The sequence below is a fragment of the Pseudoliparis swirei genome, chromosome 16, assembly GCF_029220125.1.
Source record: "Pseudoliparis swirei isolate HS2019 ecotype Mariana Trench chromosome 16, NWPU_hadal_v1, whole genome shotgun sequence".
Lineage (NCBI taxonomy): Eukaryota > Metazoa > Chordata > Actinopteri > Perciformes > Liparidae > Pseudoliparis > Pseudoliparis swirei.
Genome location: NC_079403.1, coordinates 17,304,460 through 17,324,899, shown reverse-complemented (window position 1 = coordinate 17,324,899; position 20,440 = coordinate 17,304,460). Strand labels below are relative to the sequence as shown.

The following is a 20,440-nucleotide window of genomic DNA, read 5'->3' as shown; positions in this document are numbered from 1 at the left end:
GGTGCAGGGATAATTATGTTGAACACTATTTGAAAAAGGTTACTGACTAATGACAAATATTGTGGATAGTGTTATCCACTGCATTCATCCCCAGTTGGCATTCATTTAATTCTCGGCATGCTGGTAAAAAACAAAAGTGATTGTATAGAAGTCTGAGAAAATGACCCTATACTTCTCACTAAGGTCTCAATCTCTAGTTGCAAGTCTTCATTTAGTACATTATGGTCCATTTAAAGCACAAAAAAACTTTTAAAAAAAGGTGAATTTGTTCATCTAAAAATATTGATCAGGGCAGCTCCAAGAACATGGTGTGAATAAATGTACTCGGCTACATTCCGCCACTGTTCTTTAATACAAAGTGACGAAATGCTACGACTTACTTGGTGAAGTCACGTTCACACCTTAAAGTACCCTTTAGCTGCAGCTAGCGGTCATAAAGCAACGACTACACGGTGGCTTTGCCGAGTCATAAGCTCATCTTCTCCCAAGAACAGTCGACTCCTCTATTAGGCTCCTGGCCGGTGCGATGAGGAAGTGTTTCGTTCAAGGGCGTTTTGGTCACGCCGAGATCCGTGCCAGCATCCCGAGCGGCCGATTGCCTCCGAAGTTATCCAAAATGTCTGGCTCTGTGTAATGATTATTCCAGACAGCTTACTGGCCCCCCCGGTTTGCTCACGTCACTCCACAGATTTCACCTGATAATACGCTTAGACACGATGGTTGATCACATTCACCTGACCTTGCTGCACCAGCTAGCTCGGGGGACGGGAGGACGTCTCTGCTTATCCGTCCCATTTGCTGGAAGAGGGGAGATTCTCCAACTCTCGCTCCCGTTGACTTTGAAAGCTTGATTTTTTTTTTTTTTCCTCGGGCCTCTCCGGGAGCTGTAGGAAACGTGCACGCCGTCCACCCAGATACAATTAGCCGTGATGAGAAACGTGTGAACCCTCCGAAGGCTGCGGTCGGGCACAACATTGTCACTTTCTCGTTCTTTCCTGGCACTAATTGCATTTGTCATTGACGACTGACTAAATCAGGCAGTTGCCACACCTAATGAGATGCTGATTAGGGATTCTGAAATTCACTCACGGCTAATTTGGTGTTATTTTAGACCCAAAAAATGAGGACAATTTTCTCTAATGCCACTTTTTCAGGTAATTAATCTGTAATTGCCTTATCAAGGTGTCATCGGAGAGTTAAGGCAAACAAAATATCACTACTCTTCAGGGGCACTTTGTTACTCTCAATGTATCCGTTATGTCGCTTCGCACTGGCAATACTTTCACAGATTGAGCTAGAATGGGCACTCGGTAGAGCGCATACCTTCGCATATCACAAGATTGGGCATTGAATTATGAACATGTTGGCATTAGTTGCATGCCAAATGGATAGAAATTGACCGTGCTATGGTAAAAAGAAGATGTTGACCTATCCACGACCTTGACCTTTGACCTGATTGATCCCACAATCTAATCAAATGCTCCCCGGATAATAACCAATCATCCCACCAAATTTCATGCGATTCGGTTTAAAACTTTTTTTGTTATGCGAATAACACGCATACAGGACTGTCTCAGAAAATTAGAATATTGTGATAAAGTTCTTTATTTTCTGTAATGCAATTTAAAAAACAAAAATGTCATGCATTCTGGATTCATTACAAATCAACTGAAATATTGCAAGCCTTTTATTCTTTTAATATTGCTGATTATGGCTTACAGCTTAAGAAAACTCTAAAATCCTATCTCATAAAATTTTAATATTTCCTCAGACCAAGTAAAAAAAAAAGATTTATAACAGCTGAGTGTTTGTCAAGGCTCAGGAAACCCTTGCAGGTGTTTCGAGTTAATTAGACAATTCAAGTGATTTGTTTAATACCCTACTAGTATACTTTTTCATGATATTCTAATATTTAGAGATAGGATATTTGAGTTTTCTTAAGCTGTAAGCCATAATCAGCAATAAATCAGAATAAAAGGCTTGCAATATTTCAGTTAATTTGTAATGAATCCAGAATGCATGACATTTTTGTTTTTTTAATTGCATTACAGAAAATAAAGAACTTCATCACAATATTCTAATTTTCTGAGACAGTCCTGTATAAATAAATAAATACACGGCGATCAAACCATAACTTTCCGCATTTTCAATGCGAAGGTAATGAGTAAAAGTGTGAACACTACTTTGCCCACATCCATGGGCAACACAAAGCACCCTGAAACGAGCACTGCTGCGTGTAAATAGAGTGACAAGGAGCCCATTTTAAACCCGCTGCATGAGACGCATTTCAAATTGGACCCCTGCTCGATTAAATGTAATCTTGTTTAATTAGGACATTTGAAATCGCTCAAAAAAAAGTCATGTTATAAAAAGGAGAACAAAAAGAATTTGAAGAAAGAACAAGCGGCCTCCTGAGGATGTGGTATTGAAGCGCCCGGCCTCCTGCGGAGCTTTGCTATTGGTTTATCTTGTACCATGTCATTTTTCAGTGATTGGAAACAAACAGCCGAGATGAACAAATAGTGAGGTCAATAGGAACGTTAAAGACGACAGGTCTCTGTACCGGTGCAGAAAACTACTTTGAATCAAGTTGAATGCAGCAATCACTTCAAAACAGGAAACTTTTTTTCCAGCGAAACATGTTTTAAAGGCAGCATCGACGCTGGAATATTTTTTTTACCTACAATGACATGATTAGGGAGGTAAGCTCAGACAATAACCTGCTGATTGTGACCATAGCTGCTCACTCCATCAGGTATGAATGCAACTTTCTGCGAAAATATCTTTTTTTCCCTGAAATGCTGCAGTATGTATTCTAGATGTTCCTCTATATCAGGGATTCCCAAAGTGTGGTGCGCGCACCCCTGGGGGTGCGCGAGCTGCCTCTAGGGGGTGCGCGAGAGGAAAAATGTAATGGTGGTCTAATGGTGTAATAATTAATATTAAACATTCTCAGGGCTCTCAAGTGTCAATTCGGTCTTAACCAGTGGCGTCCCTAGGCTAAAAAACCCGGGGCTAAAGCCCCGGATGTTTTTTAATTAGCCCCGAATGTTAATTTAAAAAAAGATTTGCCACACAAGTGGTTCACACCTCCAGGTCGCACGTGAAGTCATTCACCCAAAGCAGCGGAGTCAGACTGGCAGCAGGCGCACGTAACAGCAAGCTGCTGTCTGAGAGTGTTTCTATGTCTACAAATTTCGCTGCTTCACTCTTCTGGGCTAAGCCCAGCGCCGCCGCTCCCATAACGCGCATCGCTCCCCCCCCGTCAACAACTCTTCTCGGCTCGATGCCGGCGCGCGTCACGCCCAGCCGTGATAAACGCACAGGTGAGCACACTCTCACTAGCACCCCCCCGTCGTCAACAACTCTTGCATTCTGTTGCGTTTTTTTTTTTAAGGTGTGGGGGATTGGGGGTGCGTGAACCCGGTCGGGATGTAGAAGGGGGTGCGTGGTCTAAAAAGTTTGGGAACCCCTGCTCTATATCATTTCACACACAGCGAGGATTTCTCAATTGTTGCAATGATTGATGGTAACGTCGGACTATGCACAAAAGAAAGCGCAATCACTCAACATATTTTTGAATTATTGTACTGCAAGCCATTATTCTGTGAATCTGTTCCTAAAAGAGGCTTTATTGTTGGTCTTGACACGGGTCACCGGTTTTGGAGAGACAGAAATAAAGAAATATAATCGTACAGGAAGCAGGACGGCATCATTTGTCGATGTCTTCTCAAAACCGTTCCACTGTTTTAACCCTCCTGTTACCTTTACATTTACTGACATATTTTACCCTCGGGGTCAATTTGAACCCAGCAATTAAAACCTCCAGAAAATTATTAGAATTAATATTGTTTCCCAAGTTTAAGTGTGAGGTACTTTATGTTTGTTTGTTGACTACCTAAATAGCCCTTTAAATATATAAAAAAGTTGATATTTCTTATATATTTGACACAGTGAAAAACAGCCTGGGGTCAAATTGACCCCAAGGAACACAGACATTAAACATTGAATGGGGTCAAATTGACCCGAAAGGTAACAGGAGGGTTAAGATGTGACGACGCCACATGGTTCATGTATTCATACTCATTGAATGTGTTTTAACTCTGTAATGTTTCCTTCTGTACGCATGGCATCTATAGCACCGGTCCATCCTGGAGAGGGATCCTCCTCTCTTGCTCTCCTGAAGGTTTCTTCCCTTTTTTTTTCCTGCTAAAAGTTATTTTCTAATTCTTGGGAGTTATTCCTGGGGTCAAAGGTCAGGGATGTCGTATGTGTACAGATTGTAAAGCCCTTTGAGGCCAATTTGTAATTTGTGATAATGGGCTATACAAAATAAACTGAATTGAATGTTGGGCCGATTTCGGGGAAACATTGTAGTTTGAGTTAAACTGACTCCTTCGTCAAGGTCACGGGACCTTTGTTGTCGCGGTGACATCGATAAACAGTTTGTTCAAGTTTGGGAACGGTCGCGGTCATGGGTAAAAGATATTACATACATGTTTGTTCCCTGATGTCAGTCTCAGTGTGGAGGACGCAGACTCATTTGCCTTTTCCCCCTGACGGTTGTTTGTCCGCTTAATGTGAAGCGACAGCCAGCAGCTGGTTAACTTCTAGCTCAGCAAAAGACGGGAAACCGCAGCAGCTCTCACGCTCGCTAATTAATTAATGAAGTCATATCTTGTCTGCTAAATCTGTTATACAAAGGGGGGGGGGGGGGGACTAGAAAACTAAAACAACAACCTGTGGTTTTACACGGGGTTATCTGCCCGGCTGTTTCTTGGCCTCGATTCCTGTGACCAGACAACCGGTGGAGACTCCAGACGAAACAAACATACAACTACAGAGCTTTGGCGCTGCTTTTCTTCTTCTTATTTTTCTATTTTGCACTTTTCCGCCATGCTTCTTGTCAACAGTGTGAGTGCTGACCAACAGCGACGCCCCGTTCGCGTCTCTCCCCCCGACGTGTTGCCGTGTCACTGTTTTGACTGACCCGTCCAACTGGTGCCGACTCTAACAATAACCACACAGAACCGCTCGGCACAGCTCCCGTCAGGGCCTGATTCCGCCCTCGGACCTGTCTAGCCTACTTTCACAAGAGCAAAGCCCGTCTGTCATATTGCGTTACTGTTGAATGATGGATTTTTTTGTTTTTTTTATGCTACAATATTGGAGGAGAATTTATTTTTTCTTCCTGTACCGCAAGGACCTCGTCATGTGACGGCACCAAACGAGCGCCGCATTTGACTTGCAGCATCCAATGCAAATGAATGCAGCCTAACCTCTATTTCTCTCAACTATAAATACCCCCCCCCCCCCCCCCCACCACACACACACACCAAAAAACTCCCTAATGGAGTAATTTACACACACACTGCCAACGACATTGACAGGACTCTCCGATGGCATTTAGCGAATCAATGGCGTGAGTTATGAAGAGGAGCCGGGGCCTTCGCTGCCGCTCCATTCTTCTCAATAACAAAAGAGGAAGTGCATTAAAAACTAGCATTGATGGGTTGTTGGGAGTTGCAGTCAATGAGCTCTTCGGAGTTCAAAATTAAAAGGCTCTTGGGGTGAAATTGTTTTCCCTGGTCATCCGTCATGTCGCGAAGGGTCTTTTTCATCGTGATTAATTAGGAAGTAAAAGGGTAAAAGGGGGAGGAGGGGAGGGGGGGGGGTAGAAACCCAGTTGGTATCAAATCCTAGTGGACTCATCCTGCCCAGTTGTGAGTTAATGACACCAGCTTTCGCCTTGACAAAGTGTTATTGCTGCAGTCCATAATTTCATCTCGAAAATGGGCAAGGGAGTGGATCTTCTTTATAGTAATTGAGTATTGATTTGAAAATAAACAGCAGCGAGACTCCCACCCAACTGACAGACCCATCTTTCGAAAAGGAATCGACAATAAATGGGCCCCTGGTTGGAGGGAAAGTTATGGATCAGGATGATACAGTCAAGCGCGCCTCTCCCCCTGCAATCTCTCTCCCAATATATATTGGATTTTAGATAACCCATTTACGAGCCCTGTCATCTAAAACCTTTAGTTTCGAGCAGGCGGATGATAAGTTAAGGGCCGGGGACTTTGGACAGATCTTCGCCTGCGTACACTTCTGCAGCCCCAGATGTATTTATTTAACTCGCGCGCCACACGGGGAAAGAGTACGTGCGGGGAAACTGCAACCTGACTGAAATGGAATGGGATCCCGAGGCAGTGTTAAGCAAATGTTTGATGTCAAACCTAATGTATGCTCTCATAAATGCAAAGTACATCTGTCTAGCCGCGAGGCAAATACCTTTATCTGTGAGAGAGAGAGAGGGGTAACGGTTCATCAGCTCAGTGAATCGACATAATACGAGGAGTTTAACACTTATGTCAGGGCCGCCGTTAACCTCTGCGTAATCACTGTTGAACTGCGTTCACGCGCCCAATGCTCCGCCCTCCGGAGCTAACGACGTACAAATGTGCTCTTCATTTTCATTAGCCTCCACTTCACTTTTGATTCAGGTGTGGGGGGGGCAGTGGAGCTATGTGGAGGCGGGGGTTCAACGCGGAGGAGTAACACGTTGCTCTGCCAAATGACCTCTAGGTTCATATCAGATTAACAGAGAGATAAGGGGGGGGGGAGTTCATTTCACAGGCCAGACGTGACGTCAACACTTTCCATTGTACCGTCATCCGCACCTGCCTAATGACTCCTGATTATCATTCACATGCTAACGCTTCGTTCGTTATCGGAGCGACCGGCGTCGGCGGCATTATCCCACCATTATCTCTATTTATCTTGTCAATTATCGATTGCCTTTTCCCCGCCGCACGTCATTATTAACTTGATGTGCCGTGTCAAACTCACTGTTAATCATATTTAAACAGATACGGGGAGATAAAAATCAATTTTCCATTATCCTTGAGGGGTATTTATATAAATTTTTTCCCACAGCCATCGAGCACTGCGGAGGGGACTTGAGAGATCGCCTATGCATGACTGAGCACATCCAGAGTAAATAAGCATCTAATTTGAGTTTAATGGGAACGCAGTAAAAAGATGGAAGTGGTGTTTTGAGTTTTCCTCGACGTAAGATGATATGATATCATGTGGTTTTCAGATGTTTCACCGAGCTGCCGCTGTGGTATTTACCCAGAGCTTATCACATTACGAGTGTTGCTTCTGTATTCATGACAATCATGACGGAGATGTACCTGTTATCTCCAGCATCGGCGCTCCCGCTCTGTAAATGCGGCAATTACATGTAAGATTGCAGCAGTACGTACAAAGGGGAGAAAAAGAAGAGAACTAGTTCAGTGTCGGGCTTTTCTTCTTCTTCTTGGAACAGAAGCAGGACCCAAAGACAAGAAGCCTAAAGAGCTATTACCCAGTGGAAGGTAATGGCGCGAGGCGCAGGAGGATACAAATAGCCGAGGAAGGGCACTTCCCCCAGATAATGGGGTTGAAGGATTCTGGCACGGCGAGATTCATGTACAGACGAGGCTCTTTTGATGCAGTGACATTGGAGAGACCATAAAAGCCATGGTATAAAATACCGAGGCGTTACTCCGAGCTAATAGGATCCCCGGCTTTTCAGAGGCAGATTTAGCATAGCCTGACACGGGAGACACAGAAACACTAATTGGATACACCTACCTGGGTTCAATAAATGAGCACGAGAGGATCCATCAGACGGCCCAGGGTTCAGACGGGGGGCGGTTTTGCAACTGTGAAGAAGCGGTGGGCGTAGCACCGAGCTTGCTGCGCACAACGCCGGCAAAAGATTTCATCTTAAGAAAATAAAAAATAAATCTAAAACGGGCCCTGAAACAATATTGATGTGACGTTTAAAAAAAAAAAATGGACTCCCACTCAAACCGATCATTAAAGTAAGGCTTTTTCATTTCTTCACACTTTTTCAGTTTTTATGTATTGCAGTGTACAAATTGTCCCGTGTGAAGAAGTAGTATAATGTGCAAGGGAAACATAAATATTGCAGTAAGAAGTGTTCACTATCCTGCCTCTGAGTGGTGACGTGAGCCTGGGAGGCATGGACACGCACACTCGGTCATTGTATCTAAAATGTTATGATAAGCACAACTGGTAAATGGCTTGGAATAAATTTCCTCCCAGCAAAGGTCTGAAGCGTATAAAGTCTGAATCGTGTCCTTTGTCCTACCCCGAGGGTCTATTATATCAAATGCAATCAACAATGTGCATTTTCACATCATTTTAACTGTTTGTTGTACATTTTAAAAGTAGGACGGAATAGTTTGACACATTGAACTTATATGGATTATAAAAAGCTGTCCTTACCATAAATAAAAAGGTCATGGAACAATTAACTTAATAATTACATTTCAAGTTCAAATAAACAAAACAGATGTTTCTGAGTGAAATGAATTAAAAAAACAAAGAAGGAGCAAAACGTTTTTTTTGTTTTGTGTTCCACTTCCTTTCTTGAAGAGGGAAATGCAGCCGGTGGCCGGTCGGTGGTTTGAATCTCTTCTCGAGCGGAGTTTGTGACATCCTCGCATTGCACATGCGTCGGTGCTTTTATGTGAGGCTGGAACAATATCTGGTTTAAATAATGTCTTGTAAGTGGATCTAAACGTGGTGGAGGTGGGTGGTGCTACGGTGGTGATTCAGTCTGGAGCCAGAAGGTAGCAGGTCAGTCATGCTGTCATATCTCTCACACTGTCTAAGCACAGTCAACGTTTCATTGGCTCAATTTATGGATGCTATGCAAAATAAAGAAGAAGAAAAATCAACAGTGTGAATTGCATCATTTATTCTCATTAATTTGTCATCTTTGGGTCCTGGTAGAACCGTCATTCTCTGAGCCGTGAGGCCCAAACTGATAGGATGAGTTTTGGACTAATTGACATTTTGACCTGACGATGGCGCTTAATAAATAGTCGGGGGGCAGCAAAGTTCACAAAGGCCATGAAGGCTTGAGCTAACTGCTTACTAATAAGCGGAGATACAGTCAGATTGTAATACACGCCGGTGGTAATGACGCCCGAGCCCGCCGCTCGGAACTCACTAAAATTAATGTGGAATCGGTGTGTGCTTATGCCAAGACGTTGTCGGACACCGTAATTTTCTCTGGCCCTCTCCCAAATTTGCAGACAGACGAATTGTATAGCCGAATGTCGTCTTTCAACCGCTGGCTGTCGAGGTGGTGCCCAGCGAATAATGTGGGCTACGTAGACAACTGGAAGACTTTCTGGGGAAAACCTGATCTGATGAGGAGAGACGGCATTCATCCCACGTTGGACGGAGCGTCTCATTTCTGCGAATATGACCAAGTTGATCACCGGACTTAATCTATGACAACCCAGGGTTCAGATCAGGAACCGGGAGCAGAGTTGTAGTTTAACACCCTTCTCTGCTCTTCCATTCAAGCAGTTACCCACCCTTGACTTTAGAGTAGAGACTGTGTCTGTCCCACGGCCACTTCAATTAAATAAATCAAAAGTAAGCAGAAGAGGAGTCGTACACAATAACCTTATACAAGTTAACACAATTATTTCAGCAGTGCAACAAAATAGGTCTATTAAATGTGGTCTCCTAAATATTCGATCTCTGTCATCTAAAGCTGTGTTACTGAATGATTTAATATCAGATAATCACATTGATTTATGTTGCCTAACTGAAACCTGGCTGAGCCATGAAGAATATGTCTGCCTGAATGAATCGACTCCTCCAAGTCATATTAATACTCACATTCCTCGAGGCACCGGTCGAGGAGGTGGAGTAACAGCCATCTTTGAATCGAGCCTATTAATTAATCCTCAACCAAAATTACACTACACCTCATTTGAAAGCCTTGTTCTTAGTCTTTCACATCCAACCTGGAAAACACTACAGCCAATTCGATTTGTGATTCTGTACCGCCACCAGGTCCATATTCAGAGTTTATATCTGAATTCTCAGAATTTATATCAAGTTTGGTTCTTAAAACCGATAGTTATTATTGTTGGAGATTTTAATATCCATGTGGATGTTGATAATGATTGCCTTAGTGCTGCATTCATCTCCTTGTTGGACTCGATTGGCTTCTGTCAGAGAGTACAGAAACCCACTCACAGCTTTGGCCACACGCTTGATCTTGTTCTTACTTATGGCGTTGACATTGAGCATTTGAACGTCTTCCCACAGAATCCTCTTCTGTCAGACCACAACCTCATAACTTTTGAATTTATACTACCGGAGTGTACTCCGTTAGTCAAAAGTTTTTACACTAGATGTCTAACTGATAGTGCTGTAGCTAAATTTAAAGAAGCGATTCCTTCTGTATTTGATTCGATACCACGTCTCAATATAACAGAGGACTCCTTGTTGACAGTGCCATAGGCTCTCTGAGAATGACACTGGACTCGATAGCCCCTCTGAAGAAGAAGACAGTGAGGAAGAGGAGGTTTGCTCCCTGGTATAACCCTCAGACCCGCAAACTGAAGCAAACGTCACGAAAGCTTGAACGCATATGGCGTTCAACTAATCTCGAAGAATCCCGCTTAGTTTGGCGAGATAGTCTTAAAACATATAAGAAGGCCCTCCGTAATGCCAGAGCAGCCTATTACTCATCAATAATAGAAAAATAAAACAACCCCAGGTTTCTCTTCAGCACTGTAGCCAGGCTGACAGAGAGTCACAGCTCTGTGGAGCCGAGCATTCCTATAAACCTTAGTGGTAATGACTTTATGAACTTCTTTAATGAAAAGATTTTAACTATTAGGGACAAGATTAATAATCTCTTGCCCATAACCAGTGCCAATCTGTCCTCAAGTGGAATGGCCTTGGAAACCGCTGTATGCCCTGGTGTATATTTGGAGGATTTTCTCCTATCAACCGTGACCAATTATTTTCAACGGTTTCTACTTGGAACACGTCTACCTGTCTCTTGGACCCCATCCCGACGAGGCTGCTTAAAGACGTTTTGCCTTTAATTGGCGGCTCTCTATTAGATATTATCAATGTGTCTCTGCTAACAGGCCACGTACCACACTCCTTCAAGGTGGCTGTTATTAAACCTCTCCTGAAGAAGCCCACTCTGGATCCAGAGGTATTGGCTAACTACAGACCGATCTCTAACCTCCCCTTCCTCTCCAAGATCCTTGAGAAAGTGGTCTCAAATCAGTTGTGCGACTTTCTACATCATAATAGTTTATTTGAGAAATTTCAATCAGGATTTAGAAAACACCACAGCACCGAGACGGCACTGGTGAAAATTACAAATGACCTCTTAATGGCAGCAGATAAAGGACTCCTCTCTGTCCTGGTCTTGTTAGACCTTAGTGCTGCATTCGACACCATTGACCATGACATCCTGTTACAGAGACTGGAGCAGTCGATTGGCATTTCAGGCACGGCACTAATTTGGTTTAAATCCTATTTATCAGATCGATCTCAGTTTGTATTTGTAAACGATGACGCTCGATAACCACCAACGTTAATCACGGAGTTCCACAAGGTTCTGTGCTTGGACCAATTTTATTTACCTTATACATGCTTCCTTTGGGCAATATTATCAGGAAACACTCCATAAACTTTCATTGTTATGCAGATGACACTCAACTATATTTATCGATAAAACCAGAGGAGAGCAACCAACTCTGTAAAATTCAAGCATGTCTTAAAGACATAAAAACATGGATGACCTGCAACTTCTTGATGTTAAACTCAGACAAAACCGAAGTAATTTTAATCGGCCCTGAGCACCTCAGAGATCAATTATCTGGTGATGTGGATTCTGTAGACGGCATTGCCCTGGCATCCAACACCACTGTAAAGAATCTTGGCATTATCTTTGATCGGGACTTGTCCTTTAACTCCCACGTAAAGCAAATCTCAAGGACTGCATTCTTTCATCTACGTAATATTTCAAAAATCAGGCACATCTTGTCTCAAAAAATGCAGAAAAATTGGTTCACGTTCGTTACTTGAGACTGGATTACTGCAACTCCTTATTAGCAGGCTGCTCTAATAAATCTCTTAGGTCCCTCCAGTTGATCCAGAATGCTGCAGCTCGTGTTCTCACTAAAACTAAGAAAAGAGATCACATCACTCCTGCACTAGCTGCTCTGCACTGGCTCCCAGTAAAATCAAGAATCACTTTTAAAATTCTTCTCTTAACCTACAAAGCCTTGATTGGTGATGCTCCATCATATCTTAAGGAGCTTGTCGTACCATATTGCCCCACTAGAGCTACGCTCACTAAATGCGGGACTACTTGTAGTTCCTAGAGTCTTAAAAAGTAGAATGGGAGCCAGAGCCTTTGGTTATCAAGCTCCTCTTTTATGGAACCAGCTTCCAATTTCAGTCCGGGAGGCAGACACAGTCACCTCGTTTAAGAGTAGACTTAAGACCTTCCTCTTTGACAGAGCTTATAGTTAGGGCTGAATCAGGTTTGCCCTGGTCCAGCCCCTTGATATGCTGCTATAGGCTTATAGCTGCCGGGGACGTTTTAGGATGCACTGAGTACCTATCTCCTCTTTTTCTCTCCTTAAGGATGAATTTTCATCTCTCAATCACACGTTACTAACTCTGCTTTCTCCCGGAAGTCCTTTTGACTTTCGTCTCATGGGGTCATCGGACCCTATGAGACGGCATAGATCTATCTGCCTGATGGATCGTCTGGGTCGTGGAATTCCTGCTCATGACTACGCCACTGTCCTGTTGAGACTCCGCCACTCCTCCTCCCCACCGCCATCTGCCTGATGGATCGTGGAGGTCTCCATCGTGGAATATGCCTACTATGAACTATTCATACACTCTGTCATATTCATTGAATGTATTTTAACTCTAAATCTGTCCTTCTGTACACATTACATCTATTGCATCTGTCCATCATAGGAGAGGGATCCTCCTCTGTTGCTCTCCTCCAGGTTTCTTCCCTTTTTTTCCCCCTGAAGGGTTATTTGGGAGTTTTTCCTGGTCCGATGTGAGGTTTTGGGGCAGGGATGTCTATGTGTACAGATTGTAAAGCACTCCGAGACAAATTTGTAATTTGTGAAATTGGGCTATACAAATAAACTGAATTGAATTGAATTAATCCATCCAAAAGTTGTTTGGAAATGTCACTCCGAACCACAACTGTCAACCTCAAGATGGCGCTCGAGAAAACGAAAATGACACGGAGACACAATGAGAGCAGCAAGTGAACCAGAATAGTGTGATTGTTGGCTGTAAAACCCAAAACAATGAGCTAAAAGAAGCAGATCTGTAGATCAGGGGAGAGTTTGTTGAGTTGGTTGATCATTTTCTAAGGATCTGTTTAACTTTTTTTTTATTTAAGCCCAATGTAATTCAAAGTCTCTTGTTTCCAGTGTGCTAAAATACCTGGTGGCAACCTAGTTACCTTCGCATTGAAAATGCAGAAGGTTATGTTTTGATCGCCGTGTATTTATTTATTTATTTGTATGCGTGTTCCTCGCATAACCGAATCGCATGAAATTTGGTGGGATGATTGGTTATTATCCGGGGACCATTTGATTAGATTTTGGGATCGATCGGGTCAAAGGTCAAGGTCATGAAAAGGTAAAAATCTTCTTGAATCGCATGGAATTTGGTGGGATGATTGGCTATTATCCGGGGACCATTTGATTAGATTTTCGGATCGATCGGGTCAAAGGTCAAGGTCATGGAAAGGTCAAAATCTTCTTTTTACCACAGCGCGGTCAATTTGTATCCAATTGGCATGCAGCTAATGCCAAAATGTTCATAATTCAATGCCCAATGTTGTGATATGTGAAGGTATGCGCTCTACCGAGTGCCCGTTCTAGTTGTCCTGTGTTATGCTGAAGTCACAGTACACAGTACACCTCTCACATTTAACGGATGCAGGCCAAGACAGTCAAATGATACATATATATATATATACGTTTCACTTGCCGCACATGAGACTGAGGTTTGATTCTCCTCTTCTGCATCCAGCCAGACAGTGTTTAGTGATGCCAGAAGAAAATCTCTTTAGAAGGACTAATCTTTGGCTAGCTGGCAGCTGTGTCCTCTTCCAAAATTAAAAGAAATTCCCTCAGACCCGGTTCTCCTCAGGCCCAGATCAATATGGGCCTGATAAGCCGAGACACCTTCCAGGAGCTGCAGGGCGCGAGGAAGGGCTCTGCAATATCATGATTTGAGCTTTAATTACTTGGCACGTGCAGCTAACGCACGCATAGATGTGTGTCTGTGTGTTTATGTATTTTAGAGGATTATGTATGTGTGTCTGCATGGCTGTTACCAATATGACTGATTATGTTACACAAACACGAGTTATGGTCGGACATGTCGGGTAGTATGAGTGGCTGTGAAGCTCCTATTATGGATACAAATTCTACATTTTTATTTTTGGTATTTTCTGCTTATTGATAAATAAATGTCTTTAAAAAACTGCATTAGACATTCAAAACCTTTTGATGTATGTTCATTTAAATTTAATATGATACATAGTGTAAACATTCAACCCTTGAACAGGGGTCTGTGGCATTGACGGCACAAACTGTGGAATTATAGAATTAATAATTAATACCAACTATCAAACCAAAAACTAAAAAACATCCAATATCCATAAAGTAAATGTAAAACTGTAAACCAGAAACAACCAAACAAATCCAAACGTCTCACCAAAACTGAACCCAACACCTACCCACCAACAACCATCCAGAAACCAACAACAAAGCTAATATAATACAATATCATGAATATCTTAAATGTGAAAATAGGCCCAGAGTAGAGGCAATATCCAAAACATATGGAAATCACAGATTGAATCCCTTTCTTTTAAATCTTTACTATAAAGTAAATGTAGTCGTAAAAAAGAAAAGCTGATCATGGGACAGCCAAGAGAGCTTGAGCTGTCTCAATGATACTGACCATCAATACTGATGCATATAATAGGTCAATAAACAAAACACAATAGATTTAGCCGTTGACTGTCCTCCTTTGGGAGATTAGGAGAAAAAATAAACTTAAAAACAATCAAGCATGGAATATTTTAGTGAAAATGTTATCTCAAGAATGTGATATGAAAATCATAAGTACAGGCACGTATGGTATAAATATGCAAACACACACACGCATATAATATTATGATGTTGACAGTCCTCAGTAATTACTGTAGTGTATGTTTTTATAATGACCTGAGTTAGGACTTTGCTCGTCCTCCTGAGGCCCGGCATACATGATCCTTCTCTGCAGACACATATTTAATTTGTTATCTCCCCGCACGCTGCAGGCCTCGGGCGAGCGTGGAAGAATGGGAAATAAATGACACAGGCGGGAGTGGAGTGGGCCCGTCACTCTGCCAGCCCATAGGCCCTCACATAAATAGCTTTTTACATGGGGATCAATAATGTTAAGTTGTGATTAAATAGATTATTACATTTAAAATGAGCCACCCGGGGGGTTAACACATGTTTATGGAATAACCAGAAGAGAGCTGTTTTTAAAGGAGAGCGGGCAGATGGGTCCTGCTTTAGAGGAGTGGAATAGGCCTGTTATTGGTTTCAGAAGGTAAAGCATACAGCACTTGGCAAACATTTTGAGGTGGAGACAAAAAAGAAGACCCAGGGATTCAATATGTCTGTCTCCAGCTCTCAATGTGTTTAAGTCTTGAAGATCAAACCTTTATTGTTGACCTTGGAAACACGTGTTACTCACTCAGTATGGTGTCCATCAAGTGTCAGTTTCTACTTTTCTCTGGCCGGAGACGATCCCAGCTGACATTCTGGCGAGAGGCGCCAGAATAAATCAGAGACGCATTTAAAGACAGACAACCATTCACACTCACATTCTCACCTAAAGGCCATTTTGGGTTGCAAACGAACCTAACCTGCATGTTTTAGGATCGTAGGTGAAAGGACCCGGAGAAAACCCACGTTGACAAACGTCCATCTTGATGATGTGCTCCAGGTCATGACCCTTTCTCAAGGTATACTGGCTACCTTCTTGGTGAACACACTCTTCCCATGAAGCAGCACACCAGCAGTTGCAGGTGGTTATCATTCATTATGTTTGTACAAACATGACATCACTCATTTTATAGATTAGTTAATTAATCTTAATTCTTTTATTTTTTATTTTCCCTTTCGGGAAAACCAATTCAATTCCACGTACATGCATATGCTCATACATATACACTACCGTTCAAAAGTTTGCGGTCATCCAGACAATTTCATGTCTTCCATGAAAACTCACTTATATTTATCAAATGAATTGAAAATTGAATAGAAAATATAGTCAAGACATTGACAAGGTTAGAAATAATGATTAATATTTGAAGTATTCATTTAGTTCTTCAAACTTCAAGCTCAAAGGAAGGCCAGATGTATAGTTTATATCACCAGCATAACTGTTTTCAGCTGTGCTAGCATAATTGCACAAGGGTTTTCTAATCAGACATTAGTCTTCTAAGGCGATTAGCAAACACAATGTACCATTAGAACACTGGAGTGATAGTTGATGGAAATGGGCCTCTATACACCTATGGAGATATTTCATTAGAAACCAGACGTTTCCACCTAGAATAGTCATTTACCACATTAACAATGGATAGTGTGTATTTTTTATTAATGTTATCTTTATTGAAAAAACAGTGCTTTTCTTTGAAAAATAAAGACATTTCTAAGTGACCCTAAACTTTTGAACGGTAGTGTACATCTGCCCTCATCTATGTATTTTGTTTCTTTAAATTTTAAAAAAGCATCATCATTTTTCAATACTCTGACTTTATGACGTTTTGTCCACCGTTTTGTCGTCCGCACTGTGTTGTCGTCCTCTAGGTGTTATGTCTATTTATTGTCTTTTATTTTTTTTTAAATATTTTTTTTAAAAAGCAGGTGAAGGTTTTGGATGCAGAGGTCTGTGTGGCCGCTGTCAGGGATCTTTACTCTGGGTTCTCCGGTTTCCTCACACTCTCTTAATTTAGACAATGAAACTGTATGCTTGAAGTCTAAAGGACTTTTTCTTTAATTCAAGCGACTTTTGAAATCTAATTTTGAAATCAAGAAATTGAAGAAAGATCTCTTCCATTAAATACATACTAAATAAAGAAAGAAACTATTCTTCATGTAGTAGATTTGTATGTGAGAGATCCCTTTAGTGGAAACGTGAAATAGAAAAGATTGTGAAGAGTGAAATGTCAATATTATTTTGATCTTTCAGATATTCTTTATATATTGTGCTATTTTCCGTCTTCGTACAATGGGTTGTGCTCAATGATTATCCTTCAACTCGACTGTGTTTCTGCCGTCTCAATCAAAAAAATGTTTGAGGTAGGTTTACCTGTTGTAGGCTGCAAAAACTAAGTACAACTTTATTCAGATTTTATTGTATTTGATTATAGTCCAATAATATAATAAATTAGATAATTCTGCATAATGAGTATACTGTTGTCTTGGTGATGTAAGTACGTGTTGATGCTAATACTTCTTAAGACAACTTCAAGAAGATTTGTCCAACCTGTCCAATCTGAAAGAAGAAATGGATGCAGGCACCACAACATGTTCAACTTTGAGTATGAGAGGCTGCAACAGTTTAAAATACAATTCATAGAAATAGGAACATATGAAAAAGTTTTATTTTAAAGATCGTTTGCATCCAATCTGAATTTCTTCCAGGCTTCAGCCTTCAAGACAAAAGGTAATTGTCAACTAATTTATTCTCTGTTTTTTGTCAAAATAGATTCAATAAGAATATTTAGAAGAAAAAAAAGGTTGATGAATAAACCAGGTGTGTATTATATCCTCTACTTGTGTACCTTTGTATATGCCAGACTAAATACCAGTGGCGGCTGGTGAATTTTTTTTTGGGGGGGGCGCAGTTGGGCGACGTGGTTTAAATATCACTCAACAATGAGAAGAAGAGAGGTTTTGAGTAGAATATTGTAAAAAACAAAGCTTTATTTCAAGAACACAGCGTGCTCAACACTGTCCAACAACAACTATCAACACACTGTAACTTTGGGCATGAGAGGTTCAGAGCAGCTTTAAGGAACATTGGGTTGGGTTTCAGAGGTTTGCAAAATAAAAGAGTTTCACCCTCACATGAAAGAGGTTCAGAGCAGATGTAACTGATGTGGAGCGGGCATGGAAGAAGTCGGCTCAGATGGTGGATTTTCCCAGCACTTATTTATTCTGCAGAAGACAACAGAACACACACATTTGCCTTCTGATTTGTCTCTGCACTTCCACTTCCCTCAGCAATAAAAAAACATTGTCCATGGAAGACAGGACCACATTAAATCTAAATAATAACAATTATCATCAAAAACCATGACATGTAACATACAAGGGGAAAACAGAGACCCCTAATGGACAAAATAAATAACTACATGAGCTAGAAAGTGGCTCAATGAAACCGCCACCAAACGTATATTTTGACAGTCTAAATGACACGACAGCTGGACGCCGGGATCGTATTAACATTCCATTACTGTATGTAACATAAACGGTTAATTTTTATTAAAGAATATAGCCAAAATAGTGCAAAATCGTTTTTCACTCAACTCACCCTCGGCAATATAAAACCATTGTGACGGAAAGACGGACTCAGGAGCAGGAAGTGCAACAGATGGAAAGCAATTTCCGCAGGAAACAGATTTTTAAAAATAACGCTAAATAAAAATAGCTCATTAAAATAAAATTCACAAACACTCAATAATATCGTTGAACAACAAACAAAAATAAAATACAATACATTGAAAACAAGAAATGACAGAGTGCATTTCTAACTGTTTGACAGAGTAGACCCACTATATGTAAAGAAAAGTAGCCTCCTCTCTTTAAAGTGGTCAAACTTCTCAATAACTCTGGTTAAAGTCAATCATGTCTGTAACCAGCCTGTTTCCATTATTCTGGAGGGAATGTGTCTGTTTTTCAGAACTTCTTCGTTGTGTTTTCGATGCCAGTTCGGTCTGCAAACAGGGTTGGCTTCATGCTGTTAGCGAGTTAGCTCCATGCTCTTAGCTAGATAACTGCGGCAAGATTCGTGCTTTACACTTGTCTGAAGCTCTGTAGATCCCTCCCCCCATTGTAGTCCAGAGAGTTTCAGTCCCAGGACTTTGGAATAACAGACAGGGGAAACAAAAAACGAATTACTCATGGAGCATTCAGCTAACCAGCTCCGGTTATCATATAGGCTTGAGGAGCACCTCTGGGTGTACGTCCTCCCGCGGTCAGCGCTTTGCTGCAGAATTTTTAAATCCGGATGTTCGGGTCCCAACTCTTTCAGCCTCTTCTTGTCAATATCTGAACGTCGATTGAAAGGTGTTTGGTGTAGAGATACCAGAGTTTTCAGTCGCCGACGCCATACTAACATAAAGCTTCTGCTAGCTATGTTGCTCGCGTACCTGCGTGGAGCTCTGGGCAGCAGGGTTGCCAGGTCTGTGTGACACAACCAGCCCAAAAACCAGCCCAATATCAGAACTCAAAATATGCCCGTGCCAAACCATATACACTGCTTTTAAAGTCCAACAGCATTGCTATCATTGCCAAATGTATTGTAATATCTACAAAGTAACAACATATGTTTAGTTTGACAGCATTAAAAGCAGTTTTCCCTCAAGTTATTTCACCTAGGTCCTAAAATGGCCTTGTGTAATTAGATACAGTATATTATCATAAATAAAATGTGTACGTGCTGATCTGGAGTCAGTTTGGTAGGATTTGGGTATGAATAAATTATTTCATTTAAAATATGGATTTTTATTTAAAGATATTCATGTAATTTGCATGCAAAATAGGTCTACCCGAACCAAGGACACAAAATTCAACCCGCGCAACACTTCAAAAGTGGCCCGATTCCGCAGGAAAACCGCGGACCTGGCAACACTGCTCTATGGGCTGAGGGAACATACGGGTCTCTGATCTGCCGAATAATCCAATCGCGTGCGCACATTTGTGCGCCCCAAGATTCCCGGTTTCATCCGCCAATGTGAAGCCGGTCTTTGCCAAAACGACTGAAATGTTGTGTCGATGCCGCGTACACACACATTAGACCAGCGCCTCGAAAAAGGGGAGGGGCTTCTCTCCGTGATAATGGCGATATATTATATTTTTTCACATGAACTTAAGTGGTTGTTGACAGGCTGACGGTCTCCCACACACATTTAGCGCGTCAACACGGTATATTTACTATTTAAATAATTTGGCATATAATGTTTTTTGACAGGATTTTTTTTTTCTTCTTTTTTTTTCATCTCCAAATTTTAAGAGGGGCGGCGCCCTAGCGCCCCCTATGGACGAACCGCCACTGCTAAATACCCATGTGCCTTTCTCTTTGTTTACCTTTTTTCTTTTCTTTTTAACCCCTCCCAGCTCCCCCTGGTATATTTACTGTCCCCAAGTACACTAGTAGTTGTGGGCAATTCCCGCCGCAGGCGAAGTCTGCAGAAATGTGATTTTATGGAAAGTAGGCATGAACGGCTCAAAGTGTCTGCGCCCTCAAGCATTTGAAA

At 41.7% G+C, this 20,440-nt stretch overlaps 1 long non-coding RNA gene across 3 annotated transcripts in view; it reads right to left on the bottom strand.

Annotated features, from left to right (window-relative positions):
- Positions 1 to 17,860: 17,860 nt before the first annotated feature.
- Positions 17,861 to 20,440, bottom strand: part of LOC130206192 (uncharacterized) — a 28,033-nt gene continuing 25,453 nt past the window's right edge. For all 3 annotated transcript variants that reach the window (XR_008834047.1, XR_008834048.1, XR_008834049.1), the window contains one exon: positions 17,861 to 18,119. This is a non-coding gene — a long non-coding RNA (uncharacterized LOC130206192). The remainder of the gene's footprint in view (positions 18,120 to 20,440) is intronic.